This window comes from Callithrix jacchus, chromosome 14, assembly GCF_049354715.1.
Source record: "Callithrix jacchus isolate 240 chromosome 14, calJac240_pri, whole genome shotgun sequence".
NCBI lineage: Eukaryota > Metazoa > Chordata > Mammalia > Primates > Cebidae > Callithrix > Callithrix jacchus.
Genome location: NC_133515.1, coordinates 38,792,543 through 38,809,387, shown reverse-complemented (window position 1 = coordinate 38,809,387; position 16,845 = coordinate 38,792,543). Strand labels below are relative to the sequence as shown.

General features: G+C 43.0%; 1 protein-coding gene and 1 long non-coding RNA gene across 9 annotated transcripts in view; one reads left to right on the top strand and one right to left on the bottom strand.

Annotated features, from left to right (window-relative positions):
* Window positions 1–6,850, bottom strand: part of DCTN1 (dynactin subunit 1) — a 30,300-nt gene extending 23,450 nt beyond the window's left edge. For all 8 annotated transcript variants that reach the window (XM_008980485.6, XM_078349010.1, XM_054244782.2 and 5 more), the window contains exon 1: window positions 6,789–6,850. The gene's annotated coding sequence lies outside the window, so the exon portion shown is untranslated. The remainder of the gene's footprint in view (window positions 1–6,788) is intronic.
* On the top strand, window positions 642–7,233 carry LOC144579251 (uncharacterized). Its single transcript, XR_013526436.1, has 2 exons — window positions 642–855; window positions 6,435–7,233. It is a non-coding gene; the product is annotated as an uncharacterized LOC144579251 (long non-coding RNA).
* Window positions 7,234–16,845: the final 9,612 nt, after the last annotated feature.

The following is a 16,845-nucleotide window of genomic DNA, read 5'->3' as shown; positions in this document are numbered from 1 at the left end:
GAACCTAAGTCCTGCAGGACTCAGAAAGGGAAAATATCTCCTACTGAGTGTTAAATGGAGGCTGGAGGACTGGAAGCTTGGAAAGCTGGATTCCATATATCCACAGGATGTCAGAAGACAATGTGCACAGAGCTTTTTGTTCCCAGGTCCTACTCACTATCTGCCTTACAGATTTCATACAGATGGGGCCTATACCCTCAATGGACTTTCTTCACTTCTCCAGCTCCTCATTATTCTCAGATATGTTTACAAACCCACTGCCAGTCTGAATGCAGCTCTACTCCATCTCAAAATCTCCCCCTCCCCAAGAAATATCCAGTGACTTCCAGGCCCACCTCCAAAGGCCTAGACCTCTAAGAGTCAAGAAGAAATGCTATGCTATATGCTTCACTTATCTTTAATAAAGGAACTTCTGCAGGAAGGCAAGAGGCACTCAGTCCTGTACTCAAGAACTACAATCCTCTCAGAGGTATCAGAAGTCCTACTTAGCCTGTTTGAAGTTCCTGCTGATTTCTCCCCCTGAATCAACCAGCAAGTCCCTAGCACTAGGACCCTGTAGACAAGAACCCTGAGCCTGCGCTCTAAAGAGAGAGATGCACCATTTCACAACTTCAGCAAAAGCCAAAGCAGCCAACAAAGCCACAGCTCCATCGGCTATACTGGGCTCTGCCTTTTGGGCAGCTCGCCGGCCACTCCCCAAAGGCAGAGCATTCCAACCTTTCTCTTTTTAAACCCACGTCATCATCTGATCATAATGGAAATCAATCTCCTCAAACCACCATGCAAAGGCGTATCCATGGCAACCTCAAAAGGAAGGACACAGAGATGATGCTTCAGTGGCTGCAGCAGGAAAAGGTAAGTCCGTTTCTCCTCCATCCATGCCATCCCATCACTCTATCCTTTCACTCAAGTCAGGTATACAGCTCACCTACAAATTGTATCTGTCACACCAACTGAGAAAACACAAAAGGTGAGTTAATAATCATAATGTTATTACATAAGGTTTTAGATCTGCCTAGTCTCTCTGCCAAGAAAAAAAATCTCTTTTTCTAGGCGACAGAAATAGGGACAAGGTCTCTCTTCTTATTTACCATCTCAGGTGACACAATCTCAGCCCACAATACCTGACAAATCACTATCGGCCACTTGTCTCTCTAGTCTGGATGCTGGAAAAATCACTCAAGAATGTCAGTTTCCCTATGTAGTTGTGAAAAGCTGACAGCAACACTGATCCCACTGCCCTGCCCCTCCATGCCACCATCATGCCCACAAACTGGTATGGTAAGATTCCCTCCCTAGCAACCCTAGACTCTAGGCTCTCAGGGTCCAGAAACTGGGAGTTGGGATTAAATTTCTGCCTTCTCCGATGCCTCAGGAGAAGGAATCCATTTCTGCAGAAGAGATTCATGAAATACAAGTACTACTAATCCTCCATGCCTCAGTTTCCACTTCTGGAAGAAAGATAAAAACAATAACTTTCTAACAGGATTGCTGTAAAAATCACATAAGAATGCCTGAAAAGCACTTAGAATGTGCCTCATATAAAGCACTCAATAAATGTCAGCCAATATTATTATGAGAAAGATGAAGGGGAGGCCTATAGTATATGATTTCAGTTCAGTTCAGAGGGTACTCAACAATCTTGGAGCTTATTTCAACTCTACTATCTCCCTCTTTCCTCTTAACAGTTCTTTCAAGCTTCCTTTACTACTTTCAAGTCCTTATTCCTGCCCAAGCCAACACCAGCATCCCCATCTCTCAGCAGATAACCTTGCTGAAAAAAAACTGGCCCTATTAGGTAAGAATTCCTTTGTAAATGTAGATACATCTGCATGCATCCTGTCATTAGCTCTTTCTTCCTAAATTCCTTCCTTTCTTCCATCATTACTCTTTAAAGAAAATGCTATCCCCTTCTTTTCAGGGCTCACCCCTTCCCCTCTCCTCTTGAGGACCTGATTTAGCATCCTCTTTTCTCTTGTGCCATCATTGCACCCTCTCTACTGGATCTTACACGACATCAGAAAACCCATACACAAGACTCTGCCCTTCTAGGAAAAACTAGTCCCTGCTACCTCCTCCACAAGCTGCCATCATTCTGTATTCTTCCTTTCTCTGTTGAACTATTCAAAGTGAGTACACATCTCTATCTTCACTTCCTATCTACTTCTCAATCCATTGCCATCTGGCTCCATCCCTACCACTGCACTGAAGCAGCTCACATTTAAAAAGAGCCCTGGTGACCAAATGTTCTACACAACCTCAAAATGCATTTCCAAAGCTCATCCCAACTTGACCTCCCTGTAGCAAATGAGATTTGTCAATCCTTTTCCTGGAATTTTCTCCTTTCAATTCCCACACTTCAACTATCACCCATACTTACTGCCCCTAGACAGAAACTCTTCTGAACCTCAGACTCATATCTCACCCTGTTTGCTAACTGCCGCAGAGCCCTAAGGTTCAATATGACCCAAAAGACATTTGGTATCTCCCCCACCCCCCCAAAAAAATTCCTCTTCCATATTCCCTCTTTGCTACTGGCAACACCATCCACTCAAAATAGAAAACTGAGTCATCCACAACCACTCCCTCTCTCTTATTCTCAAAAACCAATTCAGTCATTATATCTGGTTAATTGTGTTACTCCAGTCTCTCTCAGATTCATCCTGTCCTCTCTATCTCCACTGACCTAATCCTTAGTTCAGCTCTAAACCATGTCTATGATATTGCAAGAGACCCCCAACGACTCGGAACTAGGTTCTTCCCCTTCAGTTTATTTCCACTTTAGCTTCCCCAAATATAATCATGTCATCTTCCTGCCTAAAAGCCTCCAGTGGCTTCTCTGCCCACAAAATGAAATCTTTTTAGCACTGCACTACAGGCCATTAAAAACCTGGCCTTGACCAGGCACAGTAGCTCACACCTGTAATCCCTGCACTTTGAGAAGCCAAGGCGGGCAGATCACTTGAGGACAGGAGTTTGAGACCAGCCTGGCCAACATGGTGAAACCCTGTCTCTACTAAAAATACAAAAATTTAGCTGGGCGTGGTGTAGTCCCAGCTACTCAGGAGGCTGAGTAGTCCCAGCTGTAGTAGCTGTAGTCCCAACTACTCAGGAGATTGCAGTGAGTCAAAATCGTACCACTGCACTCCAGCCTAGGTGACAGAGCGAGCCTCCATCTCCAAAAGAAACTGGCCTCAAACTGGCACAGCAGCCTGCAGACCCACCTATACTCAGGAGGGTAAGGAGGGGGATCACTTGAGGCCAGGAGTTCAAGGCTGTAGCGCGTGATGATCTTGCCTGTGAATAGCCACTGTACTCCAGCCTGGGCAGCATAGTGATAGGCCATCTCTAAACAAAAAAATAAAACAATGTGGCTTCATTATGAATCCGGTTGCATCAACCACCAAAGTTCTCTTTTATTCCAGCCACTTGGATCTATCTGCCTTTCCCCTTATGCATCTGCAAATGTTACAAATGTCACCAGGACCATTCTTCCTCCTCATCCTTCAAGGCTTAGCCCAATTCTCACCTCTTTTCTAAAGACTCTCCTGACTTCTCCATGTAGAGCTAGCCATTCCCTCCTCTGCCCTCACACAGCATTTGGGACATATCTCCATTTAAATACCACATTTTATTTAAAATATCACTTCTTACTCTACTATGAATTCCTCCAGGACAGAGGATTTTATACATCTCCGTATCTAAGCACTCAACATAGTGCGTTGCACAGAGAAGGCACTCAATGTTGAACAGATACCTGTACCAACATCACAGTCAGGATATAAATTGGCTCTGACAGCTTTTCCGGAGTGTATCTCCACTCTTGAAGACCACTGCCACTGGGGAAATTACCAGTCATTTGCACATGTGCATGTACACACACATCTCTCCCCTGCCCCACCTCAGTAAACGTGGCTCTTTCCACTCCAGTTAGGAGTCTAAGAAACGAAAAGTGCAGGAACAGCTCTAGGTTCTATGGAATTTAATAGTGATGCTAAATCTCAATCTTGTATACTTCCAGGGTAAAAGAACCACAGAGAAAGCTCTAGGTGAGCTGCTGATCTCCTGGGAAACAGCATTAAGGAGGATTTGGGGGCAGCAAGGGCCCATGCTCTGCTGTAGTGAAGCCCTTGGGGAGGCCAGACTAAATACCTAATCTCTTCCTTGACCACATTCAACTGATATCAGCCTGAATCTCAAAAGCAAAATGATATAATGCCAAAGTCAGAGACTCCAGGATGGCAAGGACCTTGATATAGATTCCATTCAGTGAATATTTTAGCTCTTACCTCTTCAGGGGACGCTGAGGACCCAATTGCTATTTTCCTTCGTATGGGACAGATAGCCCAAGTCCCCCAGTATCACCTAGTAGCTATAGACAAGCCAAGCAACCTGGGAATCATCTACTATAATCCTTCTCAACCTATAACTACAAGCAGCTACTAGCAATCACAGAGCTGGCAGAGTAAAACCTAGAGTGGTAGTTTTCCATGGTACTATGATTCACCCAACTACTTTGACTCTTCCCTAACAATTTCTTCTCCTTTGTGCCCTCATGGTCAGTCAGGCCCCACTTAACAATTTGTCCTTAGTACTGCCTCCTGCATCTTTCCTTTCTCCTCCATTATCACAATCATTACTTCAGTCTGCCATGTAATAGCTTCGAAAATTAAGGCAAATCATTTACTCTCTTTGGCATATCCTCTGTAAAACAGCATAACAGCTGCTCTGCCTACCACGTAGGAATAATAAATCAAATGAGATCATGCCTGTGAAAAGTTCTGTAATCTGTAAAGTGTTATACATAAATATAAGGCATTATTATCATCAACCTAAATCCTCTAATATTGCTATGTGAAGCCTATCTAGTTCCCTGCCTCCCTCCTTCCCCAGTTCCAACCACCTTTTAATCACAGTAAAACAAATACATCTGCTAAAATACTGCTTGGTCCCTGCACCCATCTGCCTGATATCTTTCTTTGGTATCTCATTTCTTACTAAAATCAAACAATCCTGGATTTGACAAATGCAGTCTCATCTCTGCACCACTGTCAGCTGCTTAGGATACTTTTCTGGTCTTGCAAGCCACACCCAACCTTCAAAGTCCAACCAAAGCCCCACTACACTCCACACAGAACAAAGGCAAATTTAAGGGATTTCTTAAACATAATGGAAGTTAAAGACAATTCCGCTTAAAATAGGCATACAGTAGGCACAGCTGTCATCTAATACGTTGGGTCAACTTTTTAGAAAAGTGGATAACACTTATTTCCTGTTTGATTATTAAGAGATAATCTAGTACCAACAGCATGGAAGTTGCAGAGATGTATTTCAGCAACACGAAGAACTTTCTTCTTGAGCTATTCCAAGAATAAAATGAGATGCCTTATATGTAGGTAGTTCCCCATTATTATAAATGTTCAAGCCAAACAGCAAAATTTGCCAAACTGGCAAGAACATTTTAGATAGAATTCAACTACTATAGGGGTAACTGGACTAGACTCACAGAATTTTAAATCTGAAAGAAATGTTCGAGATCTTCTAGTCCAAACTGCTATTTTAGGATGAAGTGACTCTCTCAAGGCAGCACAGTCTGTTCTGGAAAACATGTCTCTAACTTTCAATCCAGTGATCTACACTTTTGCTACTCAGATTGTGGTCCATGGGCCAGCAGCATTAGCATTACATGGGAAGTTGTTAGAAACGCAGAATCAGTCGGAATCTGTACTGTAACGAGATCCCATTACATGTGCACGGCATTAACATTCGAAAAGCACTGATCCACACTGCCTCTTCTAAACCCCGAATTTCCAATTCTGGAACTCCAATTCCCAAACGGTTCCAAATGTTAACCAGAGGCATCACCCAAGAATAACAGTATATCCTAGTAAAATTTGGGAAATTCTACATACCATACCCCCAGCTGGAGGTTCATGGTAAATGTTATTAGCATAGTAAAGGCTCTGCAATATTCTGTAGTAAAGTTTAACCACGAATTTTCCAAAAGCTTTTGAGATCAAAAGCCATTCAAAAAATAATCATTATCTCTTTTAACATCTCTTAACTTAGGCTTTGGCAGTACATCGAGTAAAGTAAAGGATGTCAATCTCTGCCTCCTAGCTCTTCACCTCTCGGTACCTTAAGTATACTGAGAGGTCAACATGGGCTTGCTGCTCTCCTCACTGCAATAAATGAGGGTAAGTTTTCAAATCCCTGCCTCTAAAAACAGCAGAGATCTTTATCTGTGTGATTTAGCTGTGGTTCTGTCTAAAAACAAGGGATGCACAAGATGACTTCACGGATTATCTTGCCAGCTAAGGCGGACCCCAGGAGTAGTATCACACACACACCAAGCCATATCCAGACTCCGATGCTTGAGTCCTTTACGATTTTTTTCCCCGTTTGACACGAATTTCTCAACCATGTGCCCACAGGAAACCTGTGGCTCAGTATGAACCCAGGGGCGCCTCAGACGCTCGCCGGAAAGGAGGGGAGACCCTTGCAGTTCTGGAGGAACTCTAAGGCGCAGTCACTCTGATCCCAAAAGAACACTGCTAGGCTGAAGAGCTGAGGTGGGTCAGACCGGCCTCGGGGCAAACGCTCAGGTGGATCCCCCAGACCCCGGCGGGCACCCACCCCTGATGCGGCCCATCGCGGCCAGTCTCCCCGCACACCGGGCTCAGTGTCTCGCCCTAGGCCAGCACCAAATCCCCAGCCCGCTGCCGCAACCTCACGAACACGTAGAGGGCCGGCGGAGCAGACGGTTGGCAGGGTCGCCGCCTCCGTACCTGCACTGTCAGGGGCTCCGCGCCCAGCTCCGGCCGCACCGGCGACCTACGCCCAAGACCCTGAGGGGCCGGCCCCGTCGTCCCCGCCCTTGTGGGCTGCCCGACTTGCCGCCAGACCCTTTCAGGACCTCCCAGAACGTTTCAGCCCGGAGGCCCAGAGGCGTTCTGGGTCCAGAGAACGCTCTTTTCCCGCTGTCCCGCCCTGACTGAAAACTGCGCGCGGAGCGCAGCAGGGAAGACATCGATCAGGCATAAAGCTGGACACCTGGGACAGGATATGCGCACGCGCATTATGCCTGGGAAGCCGATTAGGACCATAAGAAATCGGCGTGTTGTGGCGAGCGTCCCCGCTCGGCGGATGGGAGAAAACGCAGAGGGTCTGGAGTGTTAATGTTAAACATTTGCAAGTGTTAAACTGCTAATTAAAACAATAGAATAAACCATATACCGTATCTCCTCTATTAGCCTGGGGGAGAAAATTAAATATTGCTGCAACTCAGTGTTACCTGTCATATGGGGATACAGGCATTCTCATGCGCTTATGATGGAATTTGTAAAATACAAATTTACGTAATGGCATTTTAAAATTTTAGACGTAGGTTCAAATTCTTTCTTTTTTTCTTTTTCCTTTTTTAAAGACAAGGTCTCGCTCTGTTGCCTAGACTGGAGTCTGGTAGCACGCACAATCATGGCTCATTGCAGCCTGTATTTCTCGGGCTCAGACGATCCTCCTACCTCTCAGCCTCCCTAGTAGCTGGCTCTATAGGTGCACACCACCATGTCCTTTTAATTGTCGTTTTTTTTTTTTTTTTTTTTTGTAAAGACTGGGGTTTCACCATGCTGCCTAGCCTGGTCTTGAACCCCTGGGCTCAAGCGATCCACCTGCTTCGGCCTCCCAAAGTGCTGGAATTACAGACATGAGCCACCACACCCGCCTGGGTTCAAATTCTAACTGCAGTTTTCTGTGTGAAATCTAGTGTTAGTTACTTACCCTCTCTGTGCCTCTGTTTTCTTATTTGTTAAAGTGAGAATGTTAATGATGATATCTATCTCATTATGTTGTTAGAAGGATTAAGATAATCCATGTAAAGAGCTGGAAATATAACTTTTGTAATTTTATATTTATTTCAGTTAATCTCAGATTTAAAACAAACTGAAAAATTTATAAAGTTGATGGGGGTGGTAAGCAGTAGAAGGGATGAATTGAATATCCCCTTTATTACTCCCCTCTTTTCCCTATTTCATTTTCTAAATATTTATAATTATTATTTTGGCTGGGCACAGTGGCTCATGCCTATAATCCCAGCACTTTGGGATACTGAGCAGGTGGATCATCTGAGGTCAGGAGTTCGAGACCAGCCTGGCTAACATGGTGAAACCTCATTTCTACTAAAAATACAAAAGATTAGTCAGGCGTGATGGTGCGCGTGTGTAATCCCAGCTACTTGGGAGACTGAGGCAGGAGAATCGCTGGAACCCAGGAGGCAGTGGTTGCAGTGAGCTAACATCATGCCATTGCACTCCAGCTTGGGAAACGAGAGCAAAACCCCGTCTCAAATAAATAAATAAATAAGAGATCTTTCTCATTTATTTTTTAGCTGCTTATATTCTATTGCATGGATACATATAATTTATTAACCAGTTTATTCTAGTTAACATACTTTATTTTCCAGACTTTTACCATTACAAACAATGTTGCAATGAATCACTTTGAACATAATGACATTCCATATGTGAGCAGACATACCTGTAGAAAACATCTTGTTTAAATAATAGATGCATCTATAATTTTAGTAGAAATGCCTTTCATCCCCTTCGGTTAAAGAAAAATGATGTAAAAGTAAATTTAAAAATTTTAAAAGATACTGCATATACATATTTTTAATTGTGGTAAAGCATACGTAACATGAAATTCACCGTTTTAGCCATGTTTATGTGTACAGCTCAGTGGCACTCAGTACATACACATTGTTGTGCAACCATCACCAATATCCATCTCCAGAACTTTTTCGCCTTTCTGTCCCAAAAACCAACAAGTAAACAAACCAAATCTTCTGTGCCCGTGTTAAACACTAGCTCGCCATTCTCCACTTTCCCCAGCCCCTGGTAATCACTATCCTACTTTCTGTCTCTATGAATTTGATTACTCTAAGTACTTCATACAAATAGAACTATACAATATGTATCCTTTTGTGTCTGGCTTATTTCCCTTAGCGTAATGTCTTCAAGGTTCCTCCATGTTGTAGCATGGCCAAAATATATTCTATTATACGGATATACTATATTTTCTTTTATCTATTCTTCCATCAATGGATATTTGGGTTGTTTCCACCAGTCAAAAGACAAAATTTCAACAAATTGGATTTAAAGATATAATTGGCTTTTATTAGTGATTCAAGAATTGGACAGCATCCCATCTAAAGATTTAGACAGGCATACCATTGGGCATGGCAGAACAGTCGAATTTTATAAAGTAGCATAAGTAGAAACAAGGAAACCGCCTAATTTTTATTTTTATGTGTTTATTTATATTGAGATAGCGTCTCACTCTGTCACCCAGCTTGGAGTACAGTGGTGCAATCACAGCTCACTGAAGTCTTAACCTCCTGGCCTCAATTAATCCTCCCACCTCAGCCTCCTGAGTAGCTAAGACTACAGGCACACAACACCATGCCCAGCTAGTTTTGTATTTTTTGTAGAGACAAGGTTTTGCCATATTTCTCAGGCTACTCTCAAACTCCTGGGCTCAAGTGATCTTCCCACCTCAGCCTCTCAAATCACTGGGATTGCAGGCATGAGCCACCCATACACAGTCAGCATAATTTTTTTTAAATCAGATTGGTTAACACCAGGCTACTTCAGGTTATTTTCCTTATAAGGCTGAAAGCAGAAGGGACTTCCTTATAATGCTGATTAAAACTAGCCTGTTTGGGGATTTGGCTATCATCTCTCTTCTGATTTCTCAGAAAATCAGTTAAACAATTTAACTTTGGTTTGGTGACATGAAACTTTAGTTAAGTAACTCCAATTCTATTGGTCTGCTGGAGCCTAGTGCAAGAGCTCAGTCCAAATCAATGGAGTCCCATCAATTTTACTTAACACGCGTTTTAGCCATCGCAAATATGTATGCACACATTTTTTAGAACCAACAGCATTTCTCACTTACTGCATACCCAAGATTCCTATCCAAATCAACTCACTCTTGATGCCAGTTTTTTTATGTGCTGTTCTAGAATCAGGCTCTGAACACAAGCATTTTAAATGCAAATTGCAGCTTTCTATACACATGGTTCTGAATCTTGCTTTTATCCCCACTGGACAATGATATGGTTTGGCTCTGTGTCCCCAAACAAATCTTGCCTTCAGTTGTAATCCTCATAATCCCCATGTGTCAAGTGTGGGACCAGGTGGAAGTAATTGGGTCACGGAGGCAGTTTCCCCTATGCTGTTCTTGTGATAGTGAGTTCTCACAAGATCTTATGGTATTATAAGCATCTGGCATTTCTCCTGCTTGCACTCACTACATCGTGCTGCCCTGCAAAGAAGGTACCTGCTTCTCCTTTGCCTTTTGCCATGATTGTAAGTTTCCTGAGGCATCTCCCACAATGTGGAACTGTAGGTCCATCAAACCTCTCTCCTTTATAAATTACCCATTGTATTAGTCTGTTCACACACTGCTAATAAAGACATACTCAAGAATAGGTAATTTATAAAGGAAAGAGGTTTAATTAACTCATAGTTCCACATGGTTGGGGAGGCTTCACGATAATGTGGAAGGTGAAGGAAGATCAAAGTCATGTCTTACATGGCAGCAGGCAAGAATGGGTATGTAGAAGAACTCCCCTTTATAAAACCATCAGCTCTCATGAGACTTATTCACTATCACGAGAACAGCATGGGAAAGACCTGCCCCCGTGGTTCAATTATCTCACAATGGGTCCCTCCCATGACACATGGGAATTATGGGAGCTACAATTCAAGATGAGATTTGGGTGGGGACACAGCCAAACCATATCATTGCACCCTTTGCCCCTCCCACATCTCATGTCCTCACATTTTAAAACCAGTCATGCCTTCTCAACAGTCTCCCAAAGTCTTAACTCATTTCAGCATTAACTCAAAAGTCCACAGTACAAAGTCTCATCTGAGACAAGGCAAGGTCCTTCCGCCTATGAGTGTGTAAAATCAAAAGCAAGTTAGTTACTTCCTAGATACACTGGAGGTATATTGGATAAATGTATTGGGTAAATACATCCATTCCAAATGGGATAAACTGGACAAAATGAAGGGGTTACAAGCCCCATGCAAGTACAAAATCCAGTGGGGCAGTCAAATCTTAAAGCTGCAAAATGATCTCCTTTGACTTCATGTCTCACATCCAGGTCATGCTGATGCAAGAGGTGGGCACCCATGGCCATAGATAGCTCTTCCCCTGTGGCTTTGCAGCATACAGCTCCCTCTTGGCTGTTTTCACAAGCTGGTCTTGAATATCTGTGGCTTTTCCAGAAGCATAGTGCAAGCTGTGGGTGGATCTATGATTCTGGGGTCTGGAAGATAATGGCCCTCTTCTCATTAGCTCCACTAGGCAGTGCCCCAGTGGGTACTCTGTGTGGGAGCTCCAACCCCATATTTTCCTTCTGCACTGCACTAGCAGAGGTTCTCCATGAGGGTCCCACTCCACAGCAAACTTCTGCCTGGATATTCAGGTATTTCCATACATCCTCTGAAATCTAGGTGGAGGTTCCCAAACCTTAATTCTTGACCTCTGTGTACCCGCAGGCTCAGGCTCAATACAATGTGGAAGCTGTCAAGGCCTGGGGCTTCCACCTTCTGAACAAATGGGCTAAGCTGTACCTTGGCCCCTTTTAGCTGGAGAGCCTAGCACCAAATCCCTAGGCTGCACACAGCAGGGGGCTCTGGGCCCAACCCATGAAACCATTTTTTCCTCCTAGGCTTCCTGGCCTTGATAGAAGGGGCTGCCTTGAAGGTCTCTGACATGCCCTGGAGACACTTTCCCCATTGTCTTGGTGATTAACTTTTGGCTCCTCATTACTTATGCAAATTTCTCCAGCTGGCTTGAATTTCTCCTCTCCTCTTTTTTAAGTAATTTCCAACTCCAAACCATGTCTTTGTGAATACATAAAACTGAATGCTTTAACAGCACTGAAGTCACTTCTCGAACACTTTGCTGCTTAGAAACTTCTTCCACAAGATGCCCTAAATCATCTCTCTCAAGTTCAAAGTTCAACAAATCTCTAGGGCAGGGCACAATGCCATGAGTCCCTTTGCACAGCAAGAGTAACCTTTACTCCACTTTCCAACAAATTCCTCCTCTCCATCTGAGACCACTTCAGTCTGGACTTTATTGTCCATATCACTATCAGCATTTTAGTCAAAGCCATTCAACAAGTCTCTAGGAAGTTTCAAACTTTCCTACATCTTCCTGTCCTCTGAGACTTCCAAGTTTCTAGAAAGTTCCAAACTTTCCCACATTTTCCTATCTTCTTCTGAGCCCTCCAAACTGTTCCATCCAACCTCTGCCTGTTACCTAGTTCCAAAGTCACTTCCACATTTTCACATATCTTACAGAAGTGACCCCCTACCTAGTACCAATTTACTGTATTAGTCTGTTCTCACACTGCTAATAAAGACATGCCTAAGACTGGGTAATTTATGAAGGACAGAGGTTTAATTGACTTACAGTTCCACATGGCTGGGGAGACCTCACAATCATGGCAGAAGGTGAAGGAAGAGCAAAGTCATATCTTACATAGCAGCAGGCAAGAGAGGATGTATAGGGGAATTCTCCTTTATAAAACCATCAGTTCTCATGAGACTTATTCACTATCAAGAGAACAGCATGGAAAAGACCTGCCCCCATGATTCAATTAACTCCCACTGGGTCCCTCCCATGACACGTGGGAATTATGGGAACTATAATTCCCATAGAGAATTATAGCTGGAAGATGAGATTTGGGTGGGGACACAGACAAACCATATCACCCAGTTTTAGGTATTTCTTCATAGCAGTGTCAGAACGGACTAATGCAGACAATATATCTTAGAAGTTATCCATATTAGTACATACTGATCGGCCATGAAATGAAACAGTTGGTCCTTAGTATCTGTGAGTTCAAACATCTTTGGATTGAAAATATTAGGGGAATAAATGGTTGGTTGTGTCCATAGTGAACATGTACAGACTTTTGTCCTTATCATTATTCCCTAAACAATACAGTACAACAAGTATTTACATTGTATTAGGTATTATATATAATCTGAGGTTATTTAAAGGAACAGTTCCCAACCTCTTTGGCACCAGGGACATGTTTTGTAGAAGACAATTTTTCCACAGACTGGGTTGGGCAAATGATTTCAGGATGATTCAAGTGCATTACATGTATTGAGTACTTTATTTCTATTATTATTACATTGTAATATATAATGAAATAATTGCACAATGCAACATGATGTCAAATCAGTGGGAGCCCTGAGCTTGTTTTCCTGCAACAAGACAGTCTCATTGGGGGTGATAGGAGACAGTGACAGATCATCAGGCATTAGATTCTCATAAAGAATAAGCAAGCTAGATCCCTTGCACGCGCAGTTCACAATAGGCTATGTGCTCTTATAAGAAACTAATGCTGCTGATGATCTGACCAAAAAAACTAAACTATATGATAGAATGTGTGTAGGTTATATATAAACACTACACCATTCCATGGATTTTGGTATCCAAGGAGTGTCCCGGAACCAATCCCCCATGGACATAAAAGAACTACTGTATGTATCTCCTTCCAGGTGACTTTAAAACATTTAACCTATGTGCTGAGTTTTTACTTGAGACCAGGAGTTCAAGACCAGCTGGGGTGACTCCAGCTGCAGGTTGGCAGAACAAAACATTCACTCTCCAGAGAGTGAACACACACACAACTATTTATATTGCCTGACTGGACTGGTAGGAAAGTAAAAAAATTCCTCAGAGGCTAGAGATGATAGGAAAATATGAATCCAAAACACAGGTGATCACTGGAGCCAGTGTTTGCTAAGTGACAATCTCTGGTGGTCTGGAACCTGGGTTTAAAAGTCCATACCAAGTGGATAAAGCCCGGCGCAGTGGCTCACGCCTGTAATCTCAGCATTTGGGGAGGCTCAGGCAGGCAGATCACTTGAGGTCAGGAGTTCAAGACCAGCCTGACCAACATGGTGAAATCTTGTCTCTAGTAAAAATACAAAAAATTAGCTGGGCATGGTGGCAGGCACCTGTAATCCCAGCTACACAGGAGGCTGAGGCAGGAGACTCGCTTGAACCCAGGAGGCAGAGGTTGCGGTGAGCCGAGATTGAACCACTGCACTCTCAGCCTGCGCACAACAGTGCAAGACTCTGTCTCAAAAAAAAAAAGAAGAAGAAGAAGATGTAGATAGAAGGCCAGGCATGGTGGCTCACACCTGTAGTCCTAATACTTTGTGGGGTGAGGGGCCAAGGTGGGAGGATCACTTAAGCCTAGAGTTTGAGACCATCCTAGGCAACATAGCAAAACACCGTCTCTAAACAAACAAATGAACAAAAAACACAAAGAAAGTTTGGAGGTGGGTCAGGGATAGGGACAGAAAATGAAATTATGGATGGTTGGAAGGGAGAAGGAATGAACTATCCCCCACCACACACATAAGCCAGGAAAAAGAGTAACACCCTCCAGAGAGTGAAAAACAACAAAAGGAGTGCTTCCCACAGGAAAACAGTAAGGGTAAAAGCCTGCCTTAGTGCTGAGGAAAAGAAATCTTCTCTGATTATTCAAGTAATAAACTTGTACTCATACAAGTTTAGGAAAACAGAACATATATATTTTCAAAGTCCCAAAACTAAACATTAATTTAAAGTGGTACCAAGTTGGTTAGTATTCCTGGGAACCTGGTCAAATGAAATGCAGTGAGGGAAGGCACTTTAATTCCAGCCTTAAATAATTTCTATAGCTATAGTTTCAAGAAGGATGAGATTACAGTCACCAACACACAAGGAAACAAGCCACTATAAACTGTTCAAGTCACTAAACACACAGGAAACAAGCCACCATAAACTATTCAAGTCACTAAACACACAGGAAACAAGCCACCATAAACTGTTCAAGCCTGAAAAGATTGTAGATAATGGAATTTTCAGTTACAGTATATAAAATGAATAAGCTAAGTATGTTTTTAAAACATAGAAGAGGATTTAAAATATAAGAAAGGAACAAGAGACTATCAAAATTGATCAGGTAGATTGGAAAATAACCAATTATAAAATCTAGTAATAAAAAAATAATGGGCTGGGCACAGTGGCTCACACTTGTAATCCCAGCACTTTGGGAGGCTGAGGCAGGCGAATCACCTGAAGTCAGGAGTTTGAGACCAGCCTGGCTAACATGGTGAAACCCCGTCTGTACTAAAAATACAAAAATTAGCCAGGCATGGTGACGGGCACCTGTAATCCCAGCTACTTGTGAGGCTGAGGCAGGAAAATCACTTGAATCCAGGAGGCAGAGGTTGCAGTGAGCCGCAATTGCTCCATTACACTCCAGCCTAGGCAACAAGAGCAAGATTCCATTTTAAAAATTAAGTTAAAAAGTATAATGATTGGCAATATGGTTACTAGATGGAATAAATAAGAGATTGGTCATGGCTGAAGAAAAAAATTAGTAAGCTGGAAAATAGATGTTTTTTTTGAACCAGAAGTATTTATTGCAGAAATTTGGCCAAGGTTCCAGTTGGTTAAAATTGGAGGCCCAAATAGAGTTTTTAAAAAATGAACCAGAGGCTGAGCATGGTGGCTCACACCTGTAATCCAAGCACTTTGGGAGGCCAAAGCGGGTGGATCACCTGAGGTCAAGAGTTCAAAACCAGCCTGGACAACATAGTGAAACCCCGTCTCTACTAAAAATACAAAAAATTAGCTGGGTGTGGTGGCACATGCCTGTAATCCCAGCTACTTGGGAGGTTGAGGCAAGAGAATTGCTTGAACCCAGGAGGCAGAGGTTGCAGTGAGCTGAGATTGTGCCACTGCACTCCAGCCTGGGCAACTAAAGTGAAACTCCATCTCAATAAATAAATAAAATAAAAGAACTAAGATGTAGCTTTAACATATATAGAGAAGAAAATATGAAAGAGTAATTAAGAGACATAAAAAATAAAGTAAGAAGATCTAGCTTTTATCTAAATTGCAATTCTATAAAGAGAGAAGAAAAAGGTCTGGGCACAGTGGCTCACTCCTGTACTCCCAGCACTTTGTGAGACCAAGGCAGGAAGATTGCTTAAAGCCAGGAGTTTGAGGCTGCAGTGAGCTAGGATTGTGCCATTACCCTCCATCCTGGGTGACAGAGGAAGACCCTGTCTCAAAAAAAAAAGAGAGAGAAAGAGGGGTGCAAAGGAAGGAGTGAGGGAGGGAAGGAGGAAGGGAGGGAGGGAGAGAAAGAAGGAAGGAAGGAAGGAAGGAAGGAAGGAAGGAAGGAAGGAAGGAAGGAAGGAAGGAAAGGTAATAAAGAAGAGATCGTATTTAAAAAGTAATACAGGTTAGATACATATCCTCAGATTCAGGAAATCTGAAGCAGTCCCACCAGAATAAATAAAAAGAAATTCACAGGTAATAAATTTGTGTGGGCCGGGCGCGGTGGCTCAAGCCTGTAATCCCAGCACTTTGGGAGGCCTAGGCAGGTGGATCATGAGGTCAAGAGATCGAGACCATCCTGGTCAACATGGTGAAACCCCGTCTCTACTAAAAACACAAAAAATTAGCTGGCCATGGTGGTGCGTGCCTGTAATCCCAGCTACTCAGGAGGCTGAGGCAGGAGAATTGCCTGAACCCAGGAGGCGGAGGTTACAGTAAGCCGAGATCGCGCCATTGGACTCCAGACTGGATAACAAGTGCAAAACTCCGTCTCAAAAAAATAAATAAATAAATAAATTTGTGTGTTTAATACAATGAAACTAGAAAAGCAATGTCAAAGACAAAATCTTAAAAGGAGCAAAAGAGAAAAGGCAAACTCCCTGCAAAATAACTATTAGATTAACATCAATTTCT